Raw genomic sequence first — 9,095 nt, 5'->3', positions numbered from 1 at the left:
AAAGTATCTCAAACTTTCTTATCTGGTGGAAATTTTGCGTGATCAACTAATAGTAGTTTGACCAAACTTTGTACCTTTAAGTTTCCAACTTTTGTACATTACCGTTTGTATCAATAAAGTAAGTGTTTACTGGTAAGTTAGTATCAATTGTGTATGGTGCATCCTTATCTGGGTGTGGTGTCACAGTTGGTATCAAAAGCCAAAGGTTTTAGCAAATTAGGTATTTGGTATGGATACCTAGGCTTCAACCTAAGAGAACACGCCAGCTTATGTAATTTTTAGGATGCTCTGGCTGACTTTGAAATACGAATAATAGATAAATCCGTGTATGAACTTACTAAGGATATAAAGTCATTAGAAAATACCCATAGTAATAATTACAACCTATAAATCCTCATTTCGTTACCACTTTGTACACACTGCCCTTAACAATAATTACTCGTAAATCTTGTCTTCTTTACTCGTTAGGAGAAAATAATAGTAGTAGTAGTAATAATAATAATAATAATAATAATAATAATAATAATAATAATAATAATAATAATAATAATAATAATAAAATCTAAAAGATAAAATGTAATACGTATATGCTGTATACATGAAGTGCATATATATAATGATACTTGTGTATTACTTGAGTAAGTAATATTTCTTCTCAATCAAGTATCATAGAGTAAAAAAAAAATGAAGGCGGCCAATAGCGTAGTTCATTGTTAATATAAATAGATGCCAACCTCCTTCATACAAATCATACACAACCTTCTCTCGCACATAAAGCACATGAGCAGGTTAGTAGTATGTTTAGTTAAACATTAATTCTTTTAAGTTTCAATATTAAAAATCTTTACTATGATTAATTAATTTATAAATTTAATTATAGTAAAATGTTCATAGTAGAGTTATATTTTCAACATGTTACATTTGAAAAATATTGTATTATGTGAATTAATTATTCTAAGTGCTCATTAATAAATAGAATATTGAAGTAGTATTTTTCATAAAAAAATATAGAAAATGTCGGCAGAACCTTCGGTTAACAACAATCGTCAACCTAACCCATCAGTTAATCCTGCTCGTCATAGCGAACCTGTAAACTTAGGAGATGACATGATCGATCGGATTGCCGTCCGAGTTGCGCAAATCCTTGCCAACGCACAGGGACGCGAACATCAGAATACAGAACGATCAGGGCAATCTGAGGGAAGCACTGCACCTACACCTACACCAACTCCACGAGAAGAACCTCGTCCGGAAAAGAAGGTAGATGATACGAAAGTATCTAAAGCTATAGAAACAGAAATCTCTAAAGAATGTAATTACAAGACTTTCATTTCATGTAATCCTCCTTCATTCGACGGGAAGAAAGGTGCTATTGAGGCACATGAATGGCTAAGTGAGGTAGAAGCCATTCTAGACGTCAGTGATTGCCATGAAAGAAATAAAGTTAGGTTTGCTGTTCATTTGTTTAAATCCGAAGCCTTATTTTGGTGGAGGATACAAAAGCAAACTAGAGGTGATGATCTGGCACATCGCCTGAGTTGGAAGGAGTTTTCAGAACTGTTTACAAATTACTTCTGTCCACCAAGCGAAACTGACAGAATAGAAAAGGAATTTTTGCATCTTGAACTCGGGAATGAGACATACCGGGAATATGTCACCAAATTCAATGAAATGTCTCGAATAGTGTCTTACTTGGTGAACCCTGAAGAAAATCGTATTCGAAGATTCCTGTGGGGACTCCCCACAGAATATCGCACGTTTATCAAGTCTACCAAACCAACTACCTATCATGATGCAGTAGAGGCTGGGGCAACTATCGCCACTGAGATCCAACAAAAGAAAACCCCAGAAACTATCCCGAAAAGGAAATAGGAAAACTACCAAGAACAAAAGAAACCCAATTACAGAGATTTCAAGAGGCAACGAGGACCCCCACCTAGGTGCCCAACTTGTGGAAAAGGACATTCCGGTCCATGTAACCAGTTAGTCTGTAGAAACTGTAAGAAACCTGGACACAACTATCGTGATTGTAGAGAGCCACGTAAGTGTTTTAAATGTGGAGAGACGGGCCACTATAGTGATAGATGTCCTAAGAGGAATGAGGAACCTAATAAAGCAAGAGGGAGAGCTTTTGTTCTGAATACTGAAGAGGCTCGTAGGAACCCTGATGTCATAACAGGTACATTTCTCCTTAACAACTTTTATGCTAAAATACTATTTGATACTGGTGCTGATAGAAGTTTTATATCTGAGCACTTTAGAGTTTTGATTAATCAGATTCCTTGTAAGCTAGATAAGCCATTTATAGTAGAACTAGCAGATGGGAGGGAAGAAGAAATTGTGAGTGTGGTAAAGGATTGTACCATCCAGATTAGTAAGACCCCAATATCCATAGACTTACTACCACTGAAACTTGGAGAGTTCGACGTAGTAATAGGAATGGATTGGTTATCTAGTCACCAAGCTCAAATATTGTGTGATAAGAAGCAAATTCAAATTAAGGACCCAAAAGGGGGAACTGTAACAATTGATGGGGAAAGACCTAGTAAACCCATAAGTTTTATTCCCTTGATAAAAGTATCCAAGTGTATTCAAAAGGGTCATTTAGCGTACCTAGTATATGCACTAGAGGCAAAGGAAGAAAAGAAACTAGAAGAGGTAGCAGTAGTGGCTGAATTCCCTGAAGTATTCCCTGAAGATCTTCCCGGATTACCACCTGGCAGACAAATTGAGTTTAGAATCGACTTGTTCCCAGGAGCAACCCCTATTGTCAAAGCCCCGTACCGCCTTGCCCCGACTAAAATGAAAGAGTTGAGAAACCAACTCCAGGAGTTACTGGACAAAGGATTCATACGTCCTAGCACGTCACCATGGGGAGCGCCGATTCTCTTTGTCAAGAAGAAAGATGGCTCAATGAGGATGTGTATTGATTATAGAGACCTGAATAAGATCACTATAAAGAATCGATACCCACTCCTAAGAATCGATGATCTTTTTGATCAATTACAAGGCGCAAGCTACTTCTCGAAGATAGACCTAAGATCTGGGTATCATCAATTAAAGGTTAGAGAAGAAGATATACCCAAGACTGCCTTTAGGACAAGGTATGGTCACTACGAGTTCCTAGTGATGCCTTTCGGCCTCACTAATGCACCAGCTGCCTTCATGGACCTTATGAACCAAGTCTGCAAACCATACTTGGATCAATTTGTAATCGTCTTCATAGATGATATCCTAATCTACTCTAAGAGTAGAGAAACACACGAGGGTCATCTCCGTGCCATTCTTAAGTTACTAAAAGAAGAAAAACTTTATGCCAAGTTCAGTAAGTGTGAATTCTGGACTAGGGAATTCAAATTTTTAGGGCATGTTGTTAATGAAAAAGGCATACAAGTGGACCCTACAAAGATTGAAGTAGTTAAGAATTGGGAGGCACCAAGAAATCCCACAGAAATTCGACGTTTCCTAGGGCTAGCAGGGTATTATAGAAGGTTCATTCAAGATTTCTCTAAGATAGCGATGCCTCTAACGACACTGACTTAGAAAAATACCCCATTTGTCTGGGGCAGCCAACAAGAAGAAGCTTTTAATCTTTTAAAAACAAAGTTATCCAGTGCCCCAGTACTTGCATTACCCGAGGGTACCGAAGATTTTGTAGTATATTGTGATGCTTCTCATTATGGACTAGGATGTGTGTTGATGCAAAGAGGCAAAGTTATCGCCTATGCATCTTGACAGTTAAAGATACATGAAAGAAATTACACCACCCATGATCTAGAACTCGGAGCAGTAGTATTTGCCATCAAGATACGGAGGCATTACTTATATGGAACTAAGTGTGTGATCTACACTGATCACCAAAGCCTGAAAGTTGAGCAGATTAACAAAGAAAGGATGGTGGGAAAACAAGAACTACTTGTTAAAGGAGAAGATGGAATACTAAGACTCCACAATAGGATTTGGATACCTATTGTGGGAGGACTCAGGGATATGGTGATGGAAGAAGCACATAGATCAAAGTATACAATGCATCCTGGCAGTACGAAGATGTACAAGAATATTCGAGATGAATATTGGTGGCCAGGAATGAAGCAATCAATAAATGAATATGTGGAAAAATGCATGACGTGTTCACAGGTCAAAACAGAACATCAGAAACCTGCAGGATGTTTAATCCAACCCGAGATCCCTGAATGGAAATGGGAGATGATAACCATGGATTTCATTACTAAACTTCCACGAACTAAGAATGGTCACGATACTATTTGGGTTATAGTAGATCGTTTAACTAAGTCTGCTCATTTCTTGCCAATACGAGAAGATTATAAAATGGATAAATTAGCAAGAATTTATGTCAAAGAAATTGTCACCCGTCATGGAGTACCTATCTCCATTATATCAGATAGAGATAGCCGTTTTACGTCCAAATTTTGGCAAAGCTTCCAAAAGGAATTGGGAACAAAAGTAAATTTAAGTACGGCTTATCACCCACAGACAGATGGCCAAAGTGAAAGAACCATACAAACACTGGAAGACATGCTTAGGGCATGTGTGATAGACTTTGGAGGAAACTGGGATGAGCATTTACCTCTAATAGAGTTTGCATACAATAACAGTTATCACACAAGCATCAAGGCGGCTCCGTTTGAAGCACTATATGGAAGGAAGTGTCATACCCCAGTTTGTTGGACTGAGATTGGTAGAAATCCATTAGCTGGACCCGAAGTTATTGAAGAAACTACCAATAAAATCATACAAATCCGAGAAAGAATGAAGACTGCTAGAGATAGACAGAAAAGATATGCCGACAGACAAAGAAGACCCTTAGAATTTCAAGTTGGCGACAAGGTATTACTTAAGGTCTCGCCTTGGAAAGGTATCATTCGTTTTAGGAAGAAAGGAAAACTAAGTCCGCGCTATATTGGACCATTTGAGATAATCGAAAGAGTTGGTCCTGTAGCATATAGGTTAAAATTGCCAACAGAATTACAAGGAATTCATGACACGTTTCACGTGTCAAATTTAAGAAAGTGTCTAGCGGACGAGTCACTTAAGATACCCTGGCAGAAGATCCAGATCAATGACAAGTTGAACTTCACAGAGCGCCCCATTCAGATCATAGATCGACGCATAAAGAAATTAAGAAACAGGGAGTTTCCTCTAGTACGAGTCAAATGGGATGCAAGGAGAGGACCTGAAGAGACATGGGAAAAAGAAGACGAGATGAAACAAAAATATCCACATCTCTTTGCTTAAATTTCGCAGACGAACTTTCTATAAGGTGGGGAGAGTTGTAACATCCTGTTTTGTGAACCAATAAAATTATATTTAAAATTTATAATTTATATATTGTTGAACGACTAATTAACGAGTAAAATGGTTAGTTGAAATATTTAGTTGAAATATGAGACATCTGTACAAGCCCTGGCTATTATAAGAGACTGTTTAATATTAATAATTAAATATATTATTTTATTTACCTTACTCCGTTTTTAATGAAACTTAGGTTAAAACGTAGATAAAAATATGCTCGTTCTAATGACATATTCGTTGTTTTATAAAACGTCATATTTTAAAATTTATACAAGAAAAACGAGTGAAGCAGCTGAATTAATATAACTAAGCTAGCTAGCTAGCACGTCAAGCTAGCTAGCAAGCACGTCAATGTCCCACATCGCCTAGAAAGGAATTGAGGTGCCTGCTTGCTTCACATATATATGGGAGTTAAATTGTAGGATTTTAGATACACCAAAATTTTAACGGGAACGCTCTAGTATTAAGAATCCCGCGTATACGATACCCCGTTGGGTGTTGTTAGTAGTCGTTTTTGGAGCACGAGTAGGAGCAGGAGTAGGGAAACTCTACATCAACGTGCCATAAATAGTCTTGAGGTATACTCTCGTTTAAGTTTATGTTTAGTTATTTATTATTTATTTTTAGTAGTTAATATTAGTTTTATTAATAGTAATAATATATTAGTGGTAGTAGTGTTAGTATTATTTTTAGGTACTAGGGTTATTGTCAGGGGCGGGTATTGGGTAGCCTAGCCTTAGTTAGGCATGGACTGATCAACCATGCTTAAACAAGGTAGGGTTAACCAATATCCAACCATGATAATGACTAGTTAGGTGTACCATTACCTAACTTAGGATTATGTAAATTGTGTCAGGACCTTGAGATAGTACCTGATCATACTAGCAATTGTATCAACGGTTAGCTACTAGCAAGAGGTGAGTTTTATGAATGCTTTTCAAATGTGAACATGCTTGTCCTAAACTGTAATAATATGGCATGACTGTTGTACGCATGTATATAACCTGAGCATGACATACACATGATATTTGTGGTCCCTTATACGTGCCGCTACGGCGGGATTTGTCGGTACTACACCTGTGGTGTAGTGGGCATTAACTGTATGGTTATGGAAGTTACGTGGTAACGTTGGGTTATGATAACATGGGCGGGTACAAGTCATGATTAAATAATGTGAATTGTAAATTGTGTATATGCATAAACTCACCAGTGTAATATCTGACGTCTTTTAAGCATGTGTCACAGGAAATGATGGTTAGTCTTGGGCGGGTTGTTTATCTCGGATAGGCGTGACTAGTGAAATAAAGTATCTCAAACTTTCTTATCTGGTGGAAATTTTGCGTGATCAGCTAATAGTAGTTTGACCAAACTTTGTACCTTTAAGTTTCCAACTTTTGTATATTACCGTTTGTATCAATAAAGTAAGTGTTTACTGGTAAGTTGGTATCAATTGTGTATGGTGCATCCTTATCTGGGTGTGGTGTCACACATACGTTCTTGGTGCCTTTGGCAATCGAGATATCATGGGTATAGTTAGGCTTGGGTAAGGGTTGATTGATCATCGGGTAACAACCTCACGTTCTAGGAATCTGAGTACTTAGTTCCCTTTCATCACTGCAAGTAATCACACATGAGCTATGTCTATGTAGTTCTTTCTAGTGGAATGATAATATAAATGTCGAAACAAACCGGAAATCTAGGATGGTCATTTGTCTCTAATTTGCTTACAACCCAAACTTTTCTTGTGCAATTTGTTTAGTTAAATTTAGTTTTAAAACCAATTCACTCAAACCAACTCTTGAATTTTACTTTACTTGTAAATTAGTTTAATTTTAGTCAAGTTAGATAAGCTTCCAAATAACACATATTCCACAAACTCCCTGTGTTCGATACCCACTTACCACTAACTATTTAGTTGTATTTGGATTAAATTTGATTGTGACCACGACATCACGTCAAATTTTGGCGCCGTTGCCGGGGAGTAGTGCGCAACGTGTGTTATTTTAGTTCTTTTTAAGTTTGTTATTTTTCTGGTTTACGCTGGGTGTGTTAGTGTGCAGGTATTTACAGGTGCATGCATACTAGAAGCTCTCACAAGCTATCACCATTGGCGTTTGATCCGGAGATTGAGCGAATGTTAAGAGGAAACCGAATTTTGTTAAGGGAAAACACAATTACCGGTTCACCAACAACACCAATCACACCGGTTACACCACTTCGATACATGGATCCACCACCACCACCACCCACTACGGGTGAACCTACTCCACCATTTATACCAACATCCACTCAACCTTCACCAAATACCACCATTCCAACAAATACCACCGAACCTACCTTGATTTAAAATGTTACACCAACCAACACCACACAACCCATTACCACTCAAGAGGAACCAACCATTACTTTTAACCCTGCTACTACTATTCCACCATTGTCCCATTTCTTTCCGGGTGTGGGTCAATCATATTCAAACTATACCATAGCACCAAACTCGACCATTGTCCATGCTTCATCGTTTCGACCATCAAACCAGTCAGGTTTTCAATACTCGACTCTTCCATTTGGACAATCTTCGGGAATTCAAGGAGATGGTTATGATGAGGGATATGAGGAATTTGAGGGTTTTAATGAAGATGGGGATGCTTATGGGGGTGATGGAGATCAAGGAGACTTTGGCTACGTGCAAGGCCAACTTCAAGGAATGCCAAGTGTTGGTGGAGTGCCACAACAACAACTTATACCACAACACATTAGGCCAAGGCCACAAGGGCCACAAATGCAACGTCCCATACCATTGCAACAAGTTCGTCCACCGAATGTTCAACAACAATTCCAAAGGCCAATTCAAAACCCACCGGTGCCACAACAACAATTTCAACAACCACTTGCACCACAATGGCATATACCAAGACCAATGGGTCCTGTTCGTCCAAGGGGGCGGTTTGGTGTACCAAGAAGGCATCTTAGAGAACATGCGAGGGGTATTGAAGCGCATTTTAGGGCGGTGATTACTCACAATCCTTCACCGGTGGTTATTCCTCACAACAACCAAGGAAGAACTTTTGAAGTAAGAACAAATTCCTTGCAAAGTTTTCCGAAATATAAAGGTCTAGCAACGGAGGAGCCTTATTTCCATTTGGAGGCCTATGACTCAATTTGCGATACTCTTGGGAGTCAAGGTTTTTCGGCCGATGATGTCAAGTTGGTTTTATTTCAATTTTCTTTGGAGGATAAGGCAAAGAAGTGGTTTTACACTTTGCCTTCAGCATCTATTTACACTTGGGCGGAAATGCAACAAATTTTCTTAGACGAATTTTATACCGCCCAAAAGACCAATGATGCTAGGAAGGGGTTGAGGAGTTTCCAACAACAACAAGGCGAAATGTTTCATGAAGCCTTTGAGCACTTTAATATGATGATCAAAAATTGCCCGCATCATGGAATTGAACTTTGGGAGTTGATGAATGCTTTCCATGAGGGGTTGTGTGCCGAAGATGCGCGTGATTTAATGTCCATCACAAATGGGACTTTTGGCACAAACTATGAGCATGACGATTGGGAGTTCTTGGAGCAAATGGCCATTACATCAAAGAGAAAAGCTCAAGCATCAAGGAGAGCACGACCGGCCATTACCCGAACACAAGTGCATGCGGTTGATGATGGTAATGTACAAACTTCTAATCAAATTTATGATGTTTGTGCTATTTGCAATGAAATAGTTCATGCGGCTGAAAATTGCCAAGGAGGTGATGGGCAATACGAAGAGGTTCATGCTGTGC

The 9,095-nt window shown here is 38.5% G+C and overlaps 1 non-coding gene across 1 annotated transcript; it reads right to left on the bottom strand.

Annotated features, from left to right (window-relative positions):
- Positions 1-8,654: 8,654 nt before the first annotated feature.
- On the bottom strand, positions 8,655-8,760 carry LOC118492863. The gene has a single exon (XR_004894864.1). It is a non-coding gene; the product is annotated as a small nucleolar RNA R71 (small nucleolar RNA).
- Positions 8,761-9,095: the final 335 nt, after the last annotated feature.

This window comes from Helianthus annuus, chromosome 5, assembly GCF_002127325.2.
Source record: "Helianthus annuus cultivar XRQ/B chromosome 5, HanXRQr2.0-SUNRISE, whole genome shotgun sequence".
Lineage (NCBI taxonomy): Eukaryota > Viridiplantae > Streptophyta > Magnoliopsida > Asterales > Asteraceae > Helianthus > Helianthus annuus.
The sequence above is the reverse complement of the archived record's forward strand: the minus strand, read 5'-3'. Positions and strand labels throughout refer to the sequence as shown.